General features: G+C 36.4%; 1 pseudogene; it reads right to left on the bottom strand.

The window, feature by feature from the left end:
• LOC127557361 (NXPE family member 4-like) overlaps positions 1-22,803 on the bottom strand; it is a 95,226-nt pseudogene extending 72,423 nt beyond the window's left edge.
• Between the last annotated feature and the right edge of the window lie 368 nt (positions 22,804-23,171).

Genomic DNA, 23,171 nt, shown 5'->3' with positions numbered 1-23,171 from the left:
GAGTTAAAATTACATAGATCAAGAACTATAAAGGACATCAGAGAGATTTTCCAGTTCAAGTCTCACATTTTGTAGGTAAGGAAACTAAGAAAGGTCACAATTAGATGACTTGACTAAGATTTTATAAGTAGTAAATATCAGAGGCGGGATTTGAACTTAGTTCTTTTTTTCTTTAAATAATACCTTTTTATTTTCAAAATACAAGCAAAGATAATTTGCATTCATATTTGCAAAACCTCACATTTCAAGTTGTTCTCCATCCCTTCCTCCATCCCCTCCCCTAGAAACAAATAATCCAATATATGTTAAATATGTACAATTCTTCTAGACCTATTTCCACATTTATCATGCTTACAAGAAAAATCAAATCAAAAAGGAAAAAAAAAATGAGGAAAAAACACAAAAAGCAAGCAAACAACAACAAAAAGATGAAAATACTATGTTGTGATCCACATTCAGTCCCCACAGTCCTTTTTCTGAATGCAGATGGCTCTCTCCATCACAAGTCTATTGGAATTGGTTGAATCACCTCATTGTTAAAAAGAACATCAGAACTGATCATATAATCTTGTTGTTGCTCTGTACAATGTTCTCTTGGGTTTTACTCACTTTATAAGAGTAAAGTGATGCTAAGGCATCAGTTAATGTAAGGCTCTCCAGGCCTTTCTGAAATCATCTCACTGATCATTTCTTATAGAACAATAATATTCCATAATATTCCATAACATTTATATACTATAATTTATTCAGCGATTCACCAACTGATGGACATCCACTCAGTTTCCAAAAATTCAGTCCTTCTTAAGGAAGTCCTTACACATTATTTCTCTCATGTTTGAATCCCTCCTCATCCCTAAAAGAATCAACAGACATAGAAAAGGGTTTACCAAAATTCACATCAATAATGTCAAGACTGGTGCTTTTAAAGGAACCTTTGAATACCTGCCACCTTTTTCCTTACTTATTTCTTTCTCTATCTCTGTTTCTATCCAATTGTCTCTGCCTCTCTCTCCTCTCCATTCCTCCCTTTTTTCTCTTCTAATAATCATACCCTAATATTAAAAATTCCATAGAAGTTCAACAAACATTTGCTAAATAAAACATTTCTTCTCATCAACAATTGTTGATTTCTTTTCAGTCATATTTTAACATTGGTCTGTGGTCTGGAGTTATTGGGGTATACATGGCAGTATCCTCTTTCACCTTTTCATCATCCACTCTAAAGGGAAAGAGTAGAGTAGAACAGAATGGGCTTCTCCACCTTAGATTTAATTCCTTGTTAGGCTGAGTGGTGTCTGACCAAGATGGAGAAGAGTTAATTCAATTCCATTATCAGTAATGTCCTTCAAGAGACTGAACTTTTTAAAATTAGGAATTTGGAAGAAAGGGGGAGCTCTAAATCTCTCCAAGATAGTGGTTATTAATAATCATTTATCTCACATATATCTGCATTTGGCTATCATGTAAACTGCTCTCCTCTGCAGTAGAGAAGGGAAATACCAAAGTAATATGCATACAGACAGCATTCAAATATTCTTTTGAATAAATGGAGCCAAGAGGATTGGGAAATGGTATAGGCAGTGATCTCTAAATATCTCAAGGTTGATTTGATCCATTTCCTCCTGTGTATTCTGAGTCACATTTTTATCATTTGTTTCCTTTAGCTAAAACTCTCAGATTCCCCCACCCCAGACTGAGAGTAGAACCTTAGGTATAAATCTCACTAGGGTGTGTGTGTGTGTGTGTGTGTGTGTGTGTGTGTGAGAGAGAGAGAGAGAGAGAAAGAAAGAGAGAGAGAGAGAGAGAGAGAGAGAGAGAGAGAGAGAGAGAGAGAGAGAGAGATTCTAAGTTTGGGCTAAGAGGTATATTCCTGCTCATTCTTTTTTTCCAGACAAGTGTGAGGAAATATTGATTCTCTCTTAACAAATGATGTAGAAATTGATGTCTCTATTAACTAAGTTTTGGGTAACAGATTAAAATATACAGTACACCTCCCATTATAATGGCAGATGAGATCCAACATTTCAGTAGCAGTGACTTCTCTACAACTTTAAGTGTGGGGTGCACTTTGTCTCATCCAGTATTACTATCCCTGCACAAGATTCCATCTCCAATAATTCAGACATGACACTCTTCACTAACATTTAGAGGTCAAGCCTCTTTTGAATAAATCCAAGTCCCATAAATACATCCCCTTATGAAAAGGGGCTCCTGCTGTGTGGGTCACTAGCCACAATATGTTTTTAACCAGAGGCTGATATTCCACATATTGTGATAAATGAGTATATCTCTTATATTTAAAAACTAGTTATTGTATTAGGACCAAGATTTTACCCCTTTTCTACTTCCTCATCCAAAAAGCAAACAATCTTAAAAATTTACTCAGGCAAAAATCTTGACAGTAAAAGAAATTCTAAGTTTGGGCTAAGAGGTATATTCCTTCTCATTCTCTTTTTCCAGATAAGTGTGAGGAAATATTGATTCTCTCTTAACAAATGATGTAGAAATCAATGTCTCTATTAACTAAGATTTGGGTAACAAATTAAAAACTCCAAGAAGCTCATTTTAATATGCAGTACACCTCCCATTATAATATTCACTCTCTTGTTGATCAATCAGGGCTTGTTTTTACTCTCAGATGAAACTCCTTTTCAAAAGACTTTATAAATATTGTAAGTTTAAGGGGTTCTTTGATTACTGAGGAGACACTGAGCCTATTTTGCTGACTGTTTTCAAGATATAGTCAATGAAATTGATTTTAATTTACCCAGAAACTTGGTCTCTCTTGAAACTTTTTTAATCATCATAATATACTATTTCATTCATTAAGAGAATGAATAGAATCTTTAGTCTTTGCTTAAGTGAATCACCAATTCTTATCACTTAACGGCATCTTAAAAAATAAAATAAAAACAATTTTAAAATACTCCTCAATTTCTCTATTGTTCTGTAGCTCACATCAAGATCCTTGAAGAGACTGAATAAATGTAAATGCCATAGTCTCTTGCTTGACAAGTGGTTTTAGCTTTTATGAATTAAATTTATGAATTAAATCCTCACAATGAATTTTCCTTTAAAGAGATCTTCCAGTTCACCTCTGAAGCCACATTAGTTCTTTTTTTTCCTGGACTTCCCTTTCCTTGTAATACTATCCAGAAGAAAAGGCAGGAAAAAGAAATCATAATTTGTACTACAAATGAATAACATATTCCTGTAAGCAATTGCTGTAAGCCCTGTTGATTTGATAGAAAAATATTATTAGTCTTCCATTATTGGCTGAAGTATAAAATATTATTTATCTATTAAATGAGAACATTGAACATGAAGTTATAATGCAAAAAAAACATTATTATATGTGTTACACACAAAAAATCAAACAGAATTTCTAATATTCTTATATATAATAATTCAAGATTTAACACACAAAAAAATCCAGAAATACTAGATTCAAATGGAAAAATACAAATCAATAGAGTGTACAAAATAGTATTAGAAGTAAGCCCCATGTTTAATTCACTAAGAAACATTATGGTCATATCTTGATATGAAAGGAAAAAAACTGAAATATTCGAAAAATCAAAGATTGTTATTTTTTCAGCTTACTATAATATATCCTAAAAAGGAAAGGCTAAATATCATTGGGAAAAGATATATTCAGAAAATAGAAAGAATTAATATCATTTTTTAAAGAATGCAGAAATGAATAGAATATTCAACATGCAAATATTAAAAGAGATGAAAATAAACAGATTCAGATAGAAATAAAAAGCTGAGAAATTAATATGTGTTCTTCTGGGGAAGAAAATAGCAAACCACTTTAGTATCTTTTTTCAAGAAAACCCCAAAAGGGGTCACAAAAAGTCAGATGTGACCAAACAACAAAAGGACTAGAAAAGACTGAGTAGGAGATATAGAAGTTGTGTTTATTTCTTTTTTAACTTTCTCTTTTTAAAAAAATTGATATATCATCTGAGATTATCTGAGAGACATTGAAAGAATAAAGAGTATCTTTGGACAAAAGATCCAAAAAAAAAAAAAAAAGGATGCTATAGAAATAAAAAAGGCAAATGATAAGGGAAAAAGGCAAAGAAACATTCAGCATCAGGGTTCACAGAGTATTCCCCATTGCAGTCCACTGCATTTTTCATGAATCAATATTCTCAGAAATGTAATTCCTAGAAATAAGAAAGAGAGAGAGAAGGAAGAAAAGAGAGAAGAAAAGAGAGAGGAGGGGTGAGGAAGGGAAAGGGAGGGGGAAAAGGAAAGAAAAAGAAATAGAAAATAGTAACAGTGATATGATCCTATGATATGGGGTTTGGCACCAAATGCTGTAATTCAAGGATCAAAACAATGTAGACTCCAGATGATAGTAGGCACCAAAAGTTGGGATTTGGTCATGTGAAGAATTCAGAATGGCCATTGTCTTTGGCAAAAGGTAGATTTATTTAGGGAAAGAGGTTACAGACAAAATGAAGGGATACAACAGACATCTGAAATAGTAAATATAAAATAGAATTGGGAGAGCACATGAAGGACAAGTTCCTGAAAGGTACATAACACCCCAGAAGAGTTAGCTAACTATAAGGAAGAGAAGTGGAATTGGGAAGTGTAGTGGAACTAGGAGAAATACCATGTAGCATGGAGGAAAGAGAAGGGAAAAGATACTATGAGGCAGAGTGTCGTAGTGAACTGATAGTAGCCATGGAATGGCCCATTAAGTAGATTTCATAGGGAAAATTCAATTTCAGGGACATCACTGGGATTTCTGACAGGGCAGGCCAAATTGAGATTGCTCAAATCTCTATAGAAGGTGAGTCTCAGGAGTTGGACCTAATTTGAATTTCAGACTGGATGATCTTTGCAGAGGCTGGGACCATGATGTTAAACTGATTTCTATCAGAGCCTTCGTTCTGCTTGTTTCAGGAATCAATTCTTTAGTTTCTCTTTGTCCAAAATACCATTCAGGACTTCATCACAAGGAACTTCAAGGACCTTGGGCAGGTAATAGAAGACAAGGGTAATAAGTCTAACGTGAAATATTAGTGTGGAAAAGGCTAAAAAAAACTATGTTTATCTTTGACTTAACAATAACACTACTAAGTTTGTATCACAAAGAGATCAAAGAAAAAGGAAAAAATATTTATGTGCTGTAAGAAATAGCAAGCAAGGGACAGTGGATAGAGCACCAGCCCTGAAGTCAGGAGGACCTGAGTTCAAATCTGACCTCAGATACTTAATACTTCCTAGCTGTGTGACCCTGGCAAGTCATTTAACCCCAACCCCAATTGCCAAGAAAGAGAGAAAGAGAAAGAGAAAAAGAGAGAAAAAGAGAGAGAGAAAGATTTCTCTTGCTTTTTTGAAACATGGCTAATGTGAACATATTTTATATGACTTGATATCTTTTTGTCCAGAACCTGCTGGACAGTGTGTGTAAAAAGGCCCTGCGAAAAGAGTAGAGGAAGGGCGAGACAAGAGACGCGCAGAATTGGAGACAAGGCAGGCTTTCTGATCAAGTCTCGTTTATTGTGGGCAAAAGTACAAGTATTTATGGTGGTTTGTGAGGGAGTGGGGGTCGTGCAAACTCAGTACAGAGGGGACCCCTAGACAAAGGATTTGTTTCCCGCCGAAAGAGGAGTTGACCAGCGGCCTTTGATGATGTAGGAAGCTCCAGGAGGCATCTAGATGTCTGTTCAAGGTTAGAGGAGTCTTAGGAATGTGGCTTTATCACCTGTAGATTAGTGCCGGCTCCCCACATCTTTTTATCCTGTCATTTTCATAAATTACCTTTTTATAGGAAAATATAGGAGGTCTGTCCTAGGAATGGAAACCTTTTGATCAAAATGACTTAAATTTAGATTCTTGCTGGATTGGCCATGGTTTGAAGTGAGAAGTGGTAGACTATGATACTCAATGTTTCATTTGAGTAGTGAAGAGTAGATCCAGACCAATGTTCCAACCAAGCTAACATCTAAGTAGGCACCTAATTTGAATGCATATTATCTTTATCTTAGTTCTTCCTCATTACCTGAGAAATTGTTGAAATGTCACACTGTCTGTCATATCTGACATTTAAGGTTATCTTAAAGGTCTATTTCTATTGGACTTTTTCTTGTGGGGTCATGTCAAAATTGTTATATTGGTACCAAAACTTTATTCTTTGGATGATCTTAAAATTGGACTAAAAATGCAATCCTTTCAATTACAAAGCAGCAGCTGATGAGAGTTTTACAAAGTTTTTTTTGTTGTTTTTTTTTTTAAACACTGTATAACACAAGCCAGTGGTTATATTAAAATTTTAGTAAAAATCAATATTTTTGTTTAAATAATTAATCTAATCTGGCTTTTTTGCAAGTTTTTAGCATTTATATGTTTAAAACTACTAGTTTAAAACACAACTAAATCTTTGGGGATATTTTGTACTTTCCTACACTCTTAAAGTCCTGCCAAACTGGCATTCTTTCTGCTCTGCACACATGGCACTCCATCTTCCATCTCTAAGATTTTTCTCTCTCTGTGCTTATAAATTACTCTTATCTCTCCAAAGAATCCCTCACTTTCTTCAAAGTATATTTTATGCATTACCTTCTTAGCCTACAGGAAATGTTCCCTTATGCTTCCAACAGAGTTTAAGTTCCTTTCTCTACTCTTGGTGGTTAGACTCCCTTTTTTCTTGAGGTTGAGTGGTTGACTAATGGAATCTTCTAAGGAAAATGGCTGGGCCGGAGTGGGGGGAGGAGTTGTAATTAGGGGATAAGGAGGAAACTGTCAACTACTGACCATAAGATCCTCTCTTCTAGCATGCTTTCTGATTATAAAAGCCACTACCTATAAGAACTTCTGGGAAAAGATAACTAGCCAGATAATCTTCCTATTTGTGAATAATGGCAAGATTGAGTGTACAATATTATAAATGTGTGTGACTGAGGTAGGGTCATGAGAAAAACAAGGTGGAGGAACTGAGTAGTTCAGCTGTTTGAGAGTTATGTTGAAGTTCCTTAATATGAAGGCAAGAGTTGGGGAGGAGAGAAAAAAAAAAAATGTGAGCCATATATTAAGGAAAAGTAGTGACCAATCTGTAGACAATAGCTATCATGATTCTCATTAGATAGGAGAAATGGATTGCAATTAAAAGCTCCTCTTTAATGCATCTTTATTCAGCTTCTTTATACTTACAAATTCTGGTAAACTTTGCTACAATATCATCCTATTTCCTGGGTCAAAGAACATCATTTTACTGCTTCTAATTACTACTGCATAACCATGTGCTATTTATTTGAGTTCATCTACTAAAATCATAAGATGTGCCCCTTATTCCCCTCTCTTTATTATCCCTAATTTTAAAGTCATGGGAATCTTTCAAGATTTCATTTTAAGTTATCAAATTATAGTTTTCCTTTCTTAGTACTTAATAAGGTTCAGGCTAATTGTTTTGTAATATATACTTTGCTACCAAAATTCTGAACTTTTACTTCCCTCTATAGAAATGCATTGAGGAGAATAAGTTGTTCTCTTTGGACCTGAACTAAATATTCTACATAACTCATAGTGCCAATGAAGGGCAAGATATATGTTGCTCTTTCACATCAAGATACTGTTTCTTTCTACCTATTTATACTTTGTCCATAATTTTTTTTCGGGTATATTTATTTATTTTGAACATATATTGCTTTAGGAATCATGTTGGGAGAGAAAAATCAGAGCAAAATGGGAAAACCATGGGAGAGATTAAAAAAAAAAAAACCGAAAAAAAAGTGAACGTAGTATGTGTTGATTTACTCAGTCTCCTTAGTTCTTTTTCTGGATGTAGATGACATTTTCTGTCCAAAGTCTATTGGGATTGCTTAGTATCACAGGAGCACTAAGAAGAACCAAGTCTTTCATAGTTGGTCATCTCACATTCTTGCTGTTATTGTGTACAACGTATTCCTGGTTCTATTTGTTTCACTCAGCATCAGTTCATATAATTTTTTCCAGATCCTTCTAAAATCAGCTTGTTCGTCATTTTTATAGAATAATAATATTCCATCACCTTCATATACTACAACTTATCAGCCATTCCCCAATTGATAGACATGTACTCATTTTCCGATTCTTTGCCACCACAAAAAAAACATATATATGAATTTATATATATTACATATATAAAATTATATATATAAAAGAACTTTTTTTAATAGCTCTTTCGGCATAGTTCTGAATTGCTCTTCAGAATGGTTGGATCATTTTACCACTCAACCAACAATGTATTAGTTCCAATTTCCTCACATCCCCTCCAACATTTATTATTATCTTTTCCTATCATCTCAGCCAATCTGAGAGGTGTGTAGTGGTATCTTAGAGTAGTGTTAATTTGTATTTACTTAATCAAAAGTGAGTTAGAGCATTTTTCATATAACTATAGATGACTTTAATTTCATCATCTGAAAACTATTTATATCCTTGGGGAATGACTTGTATTCTTATAAATTTAACATAATTCTTTATGTATTTTAGAAATGAGACCTTTATCAGAAACACTAGCTATAAAGATTTTTTCCCATCTTCATACTTCCATTTTAGTCTTGTTTTTGTTAAGTTTTATTTGTGCAAAAATGTTTTAATTTAACATAATCAAAGTGGTCTGTAAAGGGCTGAAACTCCAAAAAGGTGTGCTTGAATCAGACAACTGAGCACTTAAGGCTAATTACCTATTCGCTATAAGACAATGACTCTATTAGCATATGTTTGGAAAAATGGCTCTTCTCACTATTGGTGCTGACTCAATGTTTGATGTTAAGATAATTGTAGGCAAGGAGTAGAGAGTGGAGTGAGAGAGGCAAGATTTCACTTGGTGATAGGATGAGGAGGAAAAAGATGGAGATTCTGGACTCCAGAATCAAGAAGAGATCTTTAGCTAAACTCCTGGCAGTTTGCCTGCTTCTCCCCCTAAAGACCAAGGACTTTTACTTATCTGAACTCTGGCTGATCCTGAGGCCTCCAGAGACCTATTCCAGACTTAATATTTTGGTGCTCAATGTGTGAACCGAGAACCCTAATTTCACTGAACAAGTCCCTGTGACCAAAAAATAGGGTGAGTATTTTAATAGACAGACAGGGAACATACTTTATTAAGAGCTAAACTAGTAGCTTTTTCTAGCTGAAATGGGGCAGATATTAGGAAAAGATTCTCCCCATGCCCACCCCTGCCCCCAACCCAAGGGAACTCTATAGAAAGCATACTTAGATTGACAAAGAGACAAGGTTTGTTTGTAATTTGGGAGTAGATTGGTGGACTCTTGGATACATTAGAAAACACGTCGCCTTGGTTCATCAAGGAAGGAGAAATAGAGGCAGATAATTAGAAACTAATAGGAGATCAACTATGTGAATATTACCATGATAAAGGTCCTGATTCAATTTCTAAGAAAACATTCTATATGTACACTTAATACAATTGGCTTTAAAGAATCCCACAAATTCTAGAAAAAAGAAAAGTTTTAAGAACAGCTAGATGAGGAAGTGTGAGGAAAAAGAGGAAGACAAAGGACAGATTAATGGCAATATCACTAGAGGGCATGAGGAATTAAGTGGACTTGAAGGGCCTAGTGATTCTCATTCTCATAGCCCATTTCAACTCCGCCTACACCAGAGCAGGTTCTTAACCCTCCCCCATCGACTTCACCTTTCTGGCTGGAGAGAGGAAGAATGGGAGAGGCAGTGATATCACTAGCACATCTCCCCCAGCAATCACCCCCTTCTATGACTCTGTTACAAAAGGCATTACTTAAAGCCAAAGAGCAAGGGCAGAATACAGCTGATTTGAGAATAGAAATGTATCCTGTGATTGAACAGCTTGACTCTTCAGATCAAGAAAGCAAAAGATACACTCCTTTTGATCTAGAAATTATCAAAGACCTAAAAAAGGCTTGCATTCTTTATGGGGCTACATCATCTTATGTTAAGATGTTATTACAGAATTTGGCTTATGAAGTCTTCACCCCTAGGGACTGGAAATCTATAGCAAAAACATACTTAGAACCTGAACAAAACTTGTTATGGCTTTCTGAATATAGTGAGCTCTGTAGGATACAAGCCCAACAAAATAGACAAAGTGGACTTAATCCTCCAGTCATCTGTGACCAAGTAACAGGTGTAGGTTCTTATGCAGACATTTGCACAGATTAATTACCCCATAGCAGTATATGAGCAAATTGCTTCTGCCACTTTCAAAGCATGGGGTTTTATCCCAAGTAAACAGGACAGAAGAGAGGTCTTCACAAAAATAACATAAGGGCCAAATGAACCCTTTGCTGATTTTGGGGGATATTTGCAGACAACTATAATACGAACTATTGGTGAAAATGCAGTAACAGACATTATGATAAGGCAACTTGCTAAAGAAAATGCTAATAAGGTTTGTAGAAGAATTATACTAGGACTACACAAGGATGCTTCTTTAGAGGAGATCATAAGATGCTGTGCCACAGTGGGCAAAAATACCTTTTATACCCAGGCTATGATGCAGACTTCCCAAGATCTGAACATGGGGAGACAGGGTCTCTTCTGGCAAGAGACTTCCAGAGAGACTCATCAATGCTTTCAGTGTGGTAAAGTAGGGCATCTGAAAGCTCAATGTTGGCATAGAGACAGAGTGAGAAAACAGGTGGGAGAACAAGACCCAAAATCCCATATCCAAAATGCAATAGAAGCTTCCATTGGGCATCAGATTGTAAACTGATTCAAGGTAACGGGATGAGGGGCCCAGCCCCAAGCCCAAAACAAAAAATACTCGGGCATGATGGCAGCTGATGCTACACCCAGACAGCATTTAGAAGTTCAGTACTCAGACATGACCAGTCATCCAAAAAGCAATCTGATGGGAAAAAGGGATTACACAATCAATCAGCAAGGAAGCAACCTGATGAGAGAAAGGTATTACAATTGGGGAAAATAGAGTTGTATGCAGCTGGGAATACTGAGATATTCTCTGGAGAGGTGAAATCTGTTCCTCTCCAGCCTATGGAAACCTTGCCTCCAAGCACAGTAGGCTCGACCATTTCACCTCCTGAGAGCACTTACAAAACAGTGTCCATCCACACACTGATGTGGGGAACTGGGGAATGTGTAGATATCCCAGTCACTAAAATAAGTAGACAATGTGTGACTTATCACACAGGAGAAGTAGCAGCATCAGGTTTACTCATACAGACTCATAACAAGCAATCTGGTGATAGTTGCGCAGATTCTGACTCCAAGCAACAGAATCCAGGAATATTCTAAACTGCAGCAGTTACAGCTGACCATCCTATGCTCATTATCTATGTAAATGGCATACCATTAGAAGGATTGGTAGACACTGGTATAGATCATACAGTCATTAGAGGTGCCAACTGGCCCAGTCACTGGCCAAAGATTAAGGCAGACACCTATCTACATGTCTGGCATAGGAGGATCAATAGCAGCTGAAGTTAGTGCTACCCTTTTGAGATGGACTTTTGAAGATGAAACAAGAGTTTTTACTCCTTTTATAGTTGAAAAAAATCCCCATCAATCTGTGGAGAAGAGACATTTTACAACAGTTAGGATTACAAATGAGTACTTTGGCTTTTTAGGCAGGGCTGCTGTTAAAGGCCTGCCAACACTTTCACCTGTTCCTATTCAATGGAAAACTGATATACCAGTGTAGATAGAACAGTGGCCCTTAGCTAAAAATAAAATTCAGGCCTTATTAGATATAGTACAGGAGCAACTTGACCAAGGACACTTAACAACCTTCTCTAAATCATTGGAATTCCCCCGTATTTGTTGTTAAAAAAAAAAAAAAAGAAAAGAAAAGAAAAAAAAAGAAAGAAAGAAAAGAAAAGAAAAGAAATCTGGAAAAATAGAGGACGTTGACTGATTTAAGAAAAGTAAATGAACAGATGGAAACTATGGGAACTGTTCAGCCTGGACTTCCATCTACTACTCAATTGCCTAGAGAATGGCATCTTGGGTTAAGGATCGTTTCTATTCTATCCCTCTAGAAAGGAGGATATAAAAAGATTTGCCTTTTCAGTGCTCAGCGTTAACTTAGCTGAGCCTTATAAAAGATATGAATGGACAGTTTTGCCACAGGGAATGAAAAACAGCCCTACTATGTGTCAAATGTATGTTGCTGCTGCTCTTACTCCAGTAGGAAAAGCATTTCCAGAAGAAATGTTATTACATTACATGGATGATATATTGGGATGTGCACTGAGGAACAAATGTTAGAAGCATATCTACAAAAGACCATAGAAACAATAAGGAACTACAAATTGGATACGCCTCCAGAAAAAATTCAAAAACATGCTCCTTTTCAATTTTTAGGATATGAAGTATACCCTAAGGTGCTTACAGTACAAAAGCTTTCCTTAAGAACAGAGAAGCTAAACACCTTAAATGACTTTCAGAAATTGATAGAAGATATCTAATGGATACATCCAGTGTTAGGCTTGACTCCCTATCAATTGTAACCATTGTATTACATTTTAAGGGGAGACAGTGCTTTAAACTCACCATGTCAACTTACAAAAAAAGATCAAGAGGTTTTGAGAGAAGTTGAACTGGCTCTATCCAATGTGGTTGAGTCACTCAAAAATCCGTGGAAATATCAGTTTTTTTCCTAGAAAAAAAGGCAACCACAGCTGTCCTTCATCAAAAAGACAGTGTGATAGAGTGAACTTCCCAGCACAACCATAACAAAGCCTTACTCCTTACCCAGTGCTTATGGCTAGAATTTTATTAAAGGCCATTAAGCAAGCAGTACAATTATATGGAATAAGACCTGACAAAATATATACCTTTTATACCAATGAACAAATCAATGTATGCTGTGAAATCATCCCAGAGTGGCAGAATTTATTGGCCATATCTCCAAATCTTATACACGGGTCTCCATCAAAGATAACCCAGCTATTACATAATTGGCAATGGATTCTTGAAGAAAAGATTTCTAAATTTCCTCTTAAAGGATCAATTATCTTTACAGATGCATTCAAACATAACATTTGTGCTGTATACTCTTGTGACTTAACTATAAAGAGAATAGTCAGAACTCCTTTTCAGTCCACTCAGCAGAATGAATTGTATGCAATCATTCTAGCTCTTACTTATTATCCAGGAGATAGATATATACATATATATATATATATATATATATATGTGTGTGTGTGTGTGTGGTGTGTGTGTGTGTGTGTGTGTGTGTGTGTGTGTGTGTATAATATCTGATTCGGCCTATTTAGTAGGTAGTACAAAGAATTGCCACAACTCAAATAAAATCTGTAGCTTCCAATATGTATCAGCTCTTTAAGGAACTTCAAGAGCAAGTGAGAAAGCATCCAGGTAAGATTTAAATCTTGCATGTGCACTCTTAGGTGGACTTCCAGGTCCCATTTTTGATGATAATTCAAAGGCAGATAGCCTTCCAACTATGTTGGCCAATACTCCTTTATTTCAGGAAACACAAGAATCTCATTCTAAATATCATCAGGCTGCTGGAGCTTTACGTTTACAATTTAGAATAACAAGAGTGGAAGTTAGGAGCATAGTAAAAGCCTGTGCAACTTGACTCCCTTTTCATGCTCCTATCCTCGTGATTTGAGACCCAATGAAATCTGGCAAATGGATGTGACCCATTATAAATCTTTTGGTTGTCTGTCTTTTATCCACTTGTAGTAGACACCTTTTCAGGATTCACTTTTGCAATACCAGCAGCAAAAGAGACAACCCGAGTGGTCACTGAATTCCTTATCCAAGCATTTGCAATTATGGGTGTGCCACAAGCAATAAAAACAGACAATGGACCTGCATATACTTCTAAACATTTTGCACACTTTTGTGCATAGCATAAGATTTCACACACCACTGGCATACCCTTTAATCCTCAAGGACAGGCAATAGTAAAAAGGAGAAACAAAAACATTAAGACGCTTCTCCAGAAACAAAAGAAAGGGGAGCCATAGATAATCCTGGAGAACTTCTAAATTTAGCTCTTTATATTATTAACTTCTTGATTTTTGACAAAGATACACTGGTTCCAGCAGACAGGTTTTATAACCCACCAAAAGGGCAGTGTCCAATGTGAGCAGCTCCACTATCTTTAGATAATTGCCAGGTGATGTGGAGAGACCCAGAAAGTGATAAATGGGAGGGACCAGATAGATTAACTGCTTGGGGGAGAGAGTTTACTTGTATCTTTACAGGTGGAGAAGGAATCAGATGGGTGCCAACGAGCCATATTCGCCTTGTCCATCAGAGAGAGACGGAGCAGACCCTTGAAATGAAGGAGAAGACCCAAGAAACATCAGGTGGTTCCGTCGCTGACTGTGCCCACCACTGAAAAAGCATGGCTGTAATGACCATCTTAGCACCCTGGATACTTAAGAATCATTCAGAGTCAGGATAAGCAAAAGTTCTTGATCTTTATTCTTTGTCGAAGGGAGAGGAGAGAGAGTGGACACAGGAATCTCCTCTTTCTTCTCCCGCCTGGAGTCTCCTCGCTTGTCCTACTCCACCCTTTAATCCCTCCTCCAAATCTCTCTATAGGCCAACAGATTGAACCAGCAGAGAATGGTAGGAAGGGACATTTTCCAAGCAAATGCTAATAGAGTATTGGCCAATTGGTAATTAGCCTTAAGTGCTTGCTTGTCCGAACCTCAGTTTATCTGCTCAGTTTCAGCCCATTACACATGGCAGTTATGGCGATTGACTCATGGACATCAAAAATTGTTAATGAGACTGAATCATTGGATTCTCTGAGACATGATAAGACTGTTGCAAGACTTCAAAATCTGCTGGAATCATTGGATTCCCTAACATACAAAAAGACTGTTATAGGACTTCAAAAATTTCCAGGGATCACTGGATTCCATGAGACATGAAGTAATGGAGAATAGATTGGTTTTGGACTATCTCTTGGCTGCTGAAGGAGGCGTATGTGTGACTGTTGTTTACATACCCTCCTTCTAGGACCTCTGGAAATCTTTTACAACACCATGTTGATTTATATTGTTTGTTATACCACTACTTGCATATACAATTCATATCTATTACACCACATTGAGCCTGCACTGTCTGTGGAGAGAGTCATCACTAATAGCCTGTGCATTATTGCTATGTGCTTGTGTAATATACCTCCCATGCTGATAGGTTTGTGCATACCTGTTTCTAATAAGACCTTTCATCCCAGAAACCCACTAGCAACCCCCACTTCCCTTTGGTGCTTTTCATCTCCTGTCTTGAGAAGTCGGGGGGGGGGGGGGAGGGGTGATCATCTCCTTTTTGGAGTTCTCACCTCCCTGAGAAGTCAGGGGTCGTGACCACCTGTGTTCTAAAACAAAAGCTGGAGATGTAAAGGGCTGAAAGTCCAAAAAGGTGTGCTTAAATCAGACAACTGAGTACTTAAGGCTAATTACTTATTCGCTATGAGACAATGACTCTATTAGCATATGTTTGGAAAAATGGCTCTTCTCATCATTGGTGCTGGCTCAATGTTTGATGTTAAGATAATCGTAGGCAAGGATTAGAGTGTGGGATTAGACAAGCCAGACTCACTTTGCAGCAGGAGGAGGAAGAGAAAGGTGGAGATTCTGGGCTCCAGAATCAAGAAGAGAGCTTTGGCTAAACTCCTGGCAGTTTGCCTGCTTCTCCCCTTAAAGACCAAGGACTTCTATTTTTCCTAACTCTGGCTGATGCTGAGGCCTCCAGGGAGCTAGCCCGGATTTAACAGTTGTCCTTTTTGCCTTTGAGAATGTAATCTAGGTCTTCTTTGGTCATAAATTCCTCTCTTCTCCAAGATCTGATAGATAAATTATCCCTTGTTCTCCTAATTTGTTTATGGTATCATCCTTTATAATCAAATCATGTACCCATTTTGACCTTATTTTGATATGAGGTATGAGATGTAGGTCTATGCTGAGTTTTTGACATATCATTTTCCAATTTTCCCAGAAATTTTTGTGAAATAGTGAGTTCTTACTCGAGAAGCTGGGGGGGGGGGGGGGGAGGAGGGAGGGAGGGTGGTATCAAATACTAGATTACTAGAGGCCTTGATTATTTTGTCATATGTATTTAATCTATTCCATTGATACAACACTATTTCTTAGTCAGTACAAAATGGTTTTGGTGACTGCTGTTTTGTAATATAGTTTTAAGTTTGGTACTGCTAAGCCACTATGCTTTGTATTTTATTTTCATTAATTCCCTTGGTATTCTTGATCTTTTGTTCTTCCAGAAGAATTTTGTTATTATTTTTTCTAGTTCTATAAAATAAATTTTTGGCAGTTTGATTGGTATGGCCCTGAACAAGAAGACCAATTTAGGCAGAAATGTTATCTTATTATATTTTATCAGGCTACCCCTGAGCAATTAATATTTTTCCAATTGTTTAGATCTGATGTTATTTGTGTGAGAAGTGTTTTATAATTATGTTCCTATAGTTTTTGGATTTGTCTTGGCAAGTAGACCCCCAAGTATTTTATGCTAGACTTTGTCAGTGATATAGAGAAATGTTGATGATTTGTATGTAAATGTTTATTTCATATTCTGCAACTTTGCTAAAGCTGTTCATTTTTCCCACTAGCATAAATTTTCAATGGGCAAAGCAAACTTGGCCCAAGAATAACTGCATTATTTTGTCACAATGTTTTCACTGGGCCAGCCTGATTTTCTGTTTCTCCTGACTTAGTTCAGACTTTTCTCACCTCTTCACCACTACCTCTATATGCAGAATATGCAGGATTCTTTGGATGAGGGCAGATTATATTTAATTATATTTTTATTTTTTATATTATATTTCTATTTTATATTGTATTTTCCTCTCTAGTGGGTCAAATCCATATATCTATGAAGTTCTCTCCTTAGTGTTTCTCTTTTTAGATATTCTATATATCTGTCTCTGATCTTCTTTAAAAGGCCAAGTCCAAGCATATACTGCAGATAGCTTAAATAAGCAAGCAAGGTGTATGCTTTGACAAAAAGCCAGCCCATTAGGGAATAAGAAAACATTGTGAAAGATAATAAAGTCATGGGCAAGAAGCTGAAGATAATAGCAGAATTTGTGATTTTTTTAAATCATTACTATCCTTTGAAGCCAAGGAAAAGAAAAAGGGAAAAATTGCAGAAGAGAAACTTTTATTTCAAAAGTGAACACTGGCTAAGAAGGTGGTTGTTGAGAATGATTGTCATAAAATATGAGAACCTTGTCATAAAATATCAGGATAACATTAATCTACTGCCCAGAGATGGAGTATATTTCATAAATACTACCTTGGGTCATGCAAATATAAACAGAATAGGTTTAAAATAAAAATATTAGTGAGGGGAAAAAACAGCAATTCCAAGCTAGCAACAATAGAGAAAAATTGTAATGAAAAAATAAAAATCATGATTCATGGGACAAAATAATCCAAGTGAGGTACAAACAGTCAAACTCATAGCTTCATAGGTATATATTGAGATACCCAAAGTTTTCATTAACAAACAAAGAGGAACAAGAAGTCTTAATTATAGAAAGTAAATGTAGCTTCTTAGTTGCCACTGAGACTTGGTAGAATGAAATTCATACTAGAATATGAATCGGAATGGGTCACTTTATTCAAAACAGACAGACTATGTAGAAGGTAGAGAGGTCTATCACTGTAATTTAAGAAGGTATACTTATGTGAAGGAATCTAGTAACCATATGGGAAAAGCATGGTGGAGGGCATCTGAGTAAAAAGATCAATCGAAAGAGAAACAGAATCAATTTTGTCATCAAAACATTTTACAGAACACCTGGACAGAACAAGAAAATAGATGAGGAGACTAGGAAATAGATCATAAGCCTGAAATAGAGGCCTGATATAGTGATGATGGAAGGCTTCAATTATATAAACATCTGTTGGAGCTTTCTTTCTGTCAAAAGCATAGCAACTAACAACTTATTGACTTTTCTTAATGATAATTTCTTCATTCAAAAAGTGGAGGAATCAACCGAAGGAAACATTATACTAGATCTTATTCTCCCTAAAAGGAGGGAATTGGTTGATGAAGTAGAAATGATGGAAATGCTGGGGATAAGTGATTGCACACTCCCTGTGTTTGTGATGGAGAAAGAAGAAATCCATGACATTAACTCTGGATTTCTTAAAAGCAGATTTTCAAGGGTTCAGAGGAAGAATAAGTAAGGATACATCATAACCCAGCAGACGTCACTCTAAGAGGAAGATTGATTGAGCAATGTTTTTTTTACCCTTCCTTCAAGAGAAATGGTAAAACTGATTTCCTCTGATTTACCCACTTCTACTGCCTCTGAGCTTCACCTCCTAAGAGCTGTATCTGTTCTTTCTACCTTCTCTTGGAGAGGGTATATAGAAAACCCAAAGGACCATGGGCCCTGGAGATGATGAGATAAACTTTTATAGCATTATGAGCTTGCGTGGAATACAAAGGTCACTATTTCATATGACTTATTTTCTCCGCTAAGTTAAAAACTTTATGCTCAAAAACTGTATGAACATACCTACAAAGCACTCTTTACATAAATAAAGACGAACCTAAATAATTAAGGAAATTTTAATTTTTCATTACAATAATGCATAAATTAATTTATTCAGTGTCATAAACTAGAAAATTATTATTTTATAGAACTAGAAAAATAATACAAAATTTATCTAAAAAAACAAAATGTCAATAATCTCATGGGAAATAATGAAAAAACAACTGGTTAGAAAGAGGACCTAGAAGTACTAGATCATAAACAATACTGAAATATGATAATCATCAAACCATTTCAAGAGGTATCTAAGACATCCATGCTTACTTCTCTCCTGGATCCACTCCTTACTCTACCAACTTTTTAATATCCTAACCAGTAGCTTTACCCTCCACCAAAACCTCCTTTGCATTTTGCTTTTATATATTCTTCTCTCATTAGAATGTAAATTCCTTGAGAGTAGAAACTATCTTCCTTGCTTGTATTTGTATTCCCAGCATGTAGCATAGTGCTTATAATATGGTAAGTGCTGAATAAATGCTTTATCTATCCATTTAGGATGATGCTTTTAAAACAGAATCAGGAATGCTAAAAGTTCAAAATAAGCTGAGACTGGAAAGGAAAGCAAAAGAGGAAAAAAGATGAAGTTTTATCTAGATTGGGAAAAAGAAGAGGATCACTGAAAGAACAGAATTATACCTTTCCTTTCTGGGAGTATTCAAGTAAGAGAAATATGCTGTAAGTTTCTGGAGGAAGAAATGCCTCAGATTCTTCCCTCTTGGGTATTATGTATGGCCTGTGAATACAGGCCTTTGTGCTGTCTGTCTCTTTGTATTTCTTCTTCACTGGATTTATTTAGGTGAAAGACTATTATGAGCTTTGAAAGGATAGAGTAATGAGCCATCAGACATCTGGGAGCATCAGTCTATGCCAGATTTTTAAATCAGCCCAGACAGTGAGAAGAAAACTCCTAAACAACTTGTTTGATTTGGCATAGATAAAAGGTAGTCAAGAGGGAGCTACAGTGATTTATCCATCAGCTATGCTAAATTTAGAAGTGAACTTGGTGGGATAAATGCCATGTAGAAATTGCTTTAAGTTTGAAGTCACCTGTCCTCAAGGATCTAAATGGTATGGGAGAGTGTGTGCTCCCCAGGTGTTGAGAAGAAATGTTTGCTTTTCTGTTCTTTCTACATCTCAGGAAATATTCTTTTGCAAGTAGCTAATCAATGTTAATTTGGCAGATGATACTGGAGTGCTAATCACTGGCAATTGATTTTGGTTAGAACATGATAGCACAAGTCAATAACATTAGGGAATCATCCCTAACCCCCAGGGATACCCTACAAAACTGAGAGAAAGAGATAGTTAGCCTTCTTCTGGGAGCCCAATTTGCTAATTCATGTGTAGATTGGGCAAATAAAGTCAGAGTCTCATTACAGGTAAATTGTAGTGATAATGTCTGAATTGAGGGGGTCCAACTTAGAGGGGATCCAAGAGACATCTTGAAGAAAATAATCATCTGCCTGGGGCAGTTTTGTGTGGTACTAGGAAAAAGAAGGAGCAAGAACAAAGCAAAGGTATAAATTTGAAGGGAGATGGGTGTCAGCAGCAAAGTTCCTGAAAAGACACTGTGGTATAGCCATTTTGGTATTTTGTGCCAAAAGTGGAAAATTTGGATTATAGTTGTTCTCTTTCCACTGCTTGACCTTAGGCAAATAATTTTCTCAGTCTAAATTTCTCTATTATCTGTAAAATGAAGGGATAGGACCAGAAATTTTCCAAAATCCTTTCATTGAGAAGGAGAGGACAGGAAAGAATTAAGTTCAAGTCCTGACTCTGAAACTTGCCTATATAACTTTACATGTCATCTGATACCTCTGGTCTGTTTCATGGGAAATGGGGGAGTTGGACCACAAGTGGGTTGACTGGACTCAGTTTCACTGTGTAGTGGGAGGATTGGATTGCATTGTATCCTTGCCATCCCTTCTGGCTTTGAGTCTGAGATCTTAATACTTGGCAATTAAGGGTTTGAATGAAAAAAGGAAATTGGAAAATATTGTTTGAATTAATTGGAAAGAATAAAATGTGAGAAAAGTATGAGGGAGAGGCAGTGGTTTCCTTAAATATCCATAGCATTCTCTTCTTCAAATAATCTTGTGTTTGTATGTATGTATGTATGTATTTTGTATGTAATTCTGTATATATACCTATGTATAAATACATATTAATATAGGTAGATGATAGAGACAGAGCTAGAGATGGAAGTAGAGATAGAAATGGAGATGGAGATATGGTAGAGAAATACATTTGTAGAGATGGCCATGATATAGTCAATAGAGACTGGACCAGAAAGATCTGGATTCAAATTGCATCTCTAAAACATCACATTATGGGACTCTGGGCAATTCACATATATTCTCAGAGCTTTAGCCAATTCATTAAGACTCCTTTCCCTTCCTCCCTCCGTTTCTTTCTCCTTCCCTCCCTCCCTCTTCCTCTCTCTCTCTTTCTCTCTTCCCCTTTTCCTCTCTCTCTCTCTCTCTCTCTCTTCTCTCTCTTTCTTTCTTTCTCTCTCTCTCTCCTTTTTCTCTCTCTCTCTCTCCCTCTGTACACACACACACACACACACACACATATATAGGGGCATATTAGTATATATTTATGTATATGTGTATATATATAATGCTGACCTAAATTAGTAAAGTTTTTTTTTAATCTGGGAGTTTCCATATAAGTGAAATTACAGATCAAGATCTTATACCTATACTGACTTAAGATAGGTTTATAGGTTAGGTCATGTTTTACCAGTAGAATCCTTGAAGAGATGAGAAAAATGTTTCCCTCCTTTCTTTGGGATACAGAATAATAAGTGTGAACAACTGCATAAACTATTAGAATCTACTTACTTACATACAATTGTGGAATAATGGAGTTGGAGCTGGAGAGCCACCTCAAAAGCCATCTGATCCAGTCTCCACATCTTACTAATAGGGAAGCTAAGTGGTGAACCATAAGTCACACAGTGATTACTGGAGGCAGTATTTGAATATAGGCTTTCTAATGCCAAAGTTACCACCAGATCTACCACACGATTAGCCAAGCAGACAAATTTAAAAGAAAATTTTAAAAACTAAGAAAATCTCCAAAGAAATGTAGGACTTCCCAAAACCTTTTTAGTCTTTGGATTTGATTACTCAGGATTTCTAGGCCAATAGAAAGTGAACATAAATAAGTTCCCAGAATGTATTCTAGGAAAAATGCTAGGCACCAAATCATATGATAAGGACATAACATCCATATTCCGCATATTATTTTCCGAACTCATAATGATGCAATAATACCCTATATATTAGTACTTAAATATTAAGCTAAACAAAAGTTAACTCAAAAAACTTAGTATAAATTGTAAAGGAAAACTAATCATCTAATTACATTCTGAAACAAAAGAAAAAATTTCATATTTTCTAATAGGTTTCTATAAAACTAGAATACAAAAGTTGCGTGCCATATAAAGTATTCCTGAAAATCCATAAGTGATCCCAATCGATGTAAGACAAAGCCCCCATTTTAATCTATTCCACAACTTGTACACATACTCACCAACTGAGTTCCTAGAGTGTGGCTGCTGCCTGTGATAACTTTTAGATGGTTATTACTATAACTGTAACTTACTAACCCTCTCCTGTGTGCATCCTATTAAAATCAGCCAAGAGATACAATTCATATTTAGCTAAGTCATTTATTTAGCAAAGGTATTGTGAGGATAAGTAACTTCATAAATCTGGGAACCAATCTTCCCTTGGAAGATAAGTGCATTTAGATTCTTGGGAAAGGGAAGATATTATATAGCAATGTATTCTAAAAAGATGTGGGGGAAGGAATACATAGAGGGAAAAGGGTTCTTCCTTCTCTCTTATCAGGTTTAGGGTACAGTTTCTGTTTATTTCTATTACACTAACTTCTTATTACCTGCATCATACCAATGACACTTCAGTTTAGTCCACTGTTTTTTCTATTGACAGCAGAAAGAAATCAGCAAACTTGTAACAATAATACTTTTCCAGGAACAATTTATATATTATATACATATGTATGTCTATGTACAGCATAAGCATAAGCCAGTCATAGTGTTAAGTATCTTACAACCATTATATCATTTTGATCTCACAAAACTCTAGGAGGTTGGTACCATTATTATTTTTCTCTTTACAGATCAGGAAACTGGGGCAAACCGAGATAAGATAACTTGCATAAAATTGCACAGCCAATAACTTACACAACTGGAACACAGAAGGATGGCTTCTCCAAGGGCAGAAGTTGGATGCCATCCCTACCCCATTCTATCATGCAAGGTGCTTCCAGGGGCACCAGGACCTTACAGCAGCAGTTGGCAGGGCCTGCTGAGAGCCAGGCCTAAACTGGGGGCACTGACTAAGCTTTGTGAGATGTGGAAGAGGGCACTGGCTGAAAAATGGGAATCCCTAGAAAGGCTGGTGCCAACATCTTCCCAGTAGTGGTAGTTGTTGGTGGCAGAGCAAAGCGGATGCTGGCTATGGTACCTGACCCCACCTCAACAGCTACAGCTTTGGAGTCAGATACTGTTAGGACTGGAGTCACCAGCAGCTGCTGGAGCAGAATGGGCAGGATGAGCTGTACCTGGGTGATTCCCCTTGGTTTGCCAAGATAGGAGGATTGC

Source organism: Antechinus flavipes, chromosome 3 (assembly GCF_016432865.1).
Source record: "Antechinus flavipes isolate AdamAnt ecotype Samford, QLD, Australia chromosome 3, AdamAnt_v2, whole genome shotgun sequence".
In the NCBI taxonomy this organism is placed as follows: domain Eukaryota; kingdom Metazoa; phylum Chordata; class Mammalia; order Dasyuromorphia; family Dasyuridae; genus Antechinus; species Antechinus flavipes.
The sequence above is the reverse complement of the archived record's forward strand: the minus strand, read 5'-3'. Positions and strand labels throughout refer to the sequence as shown.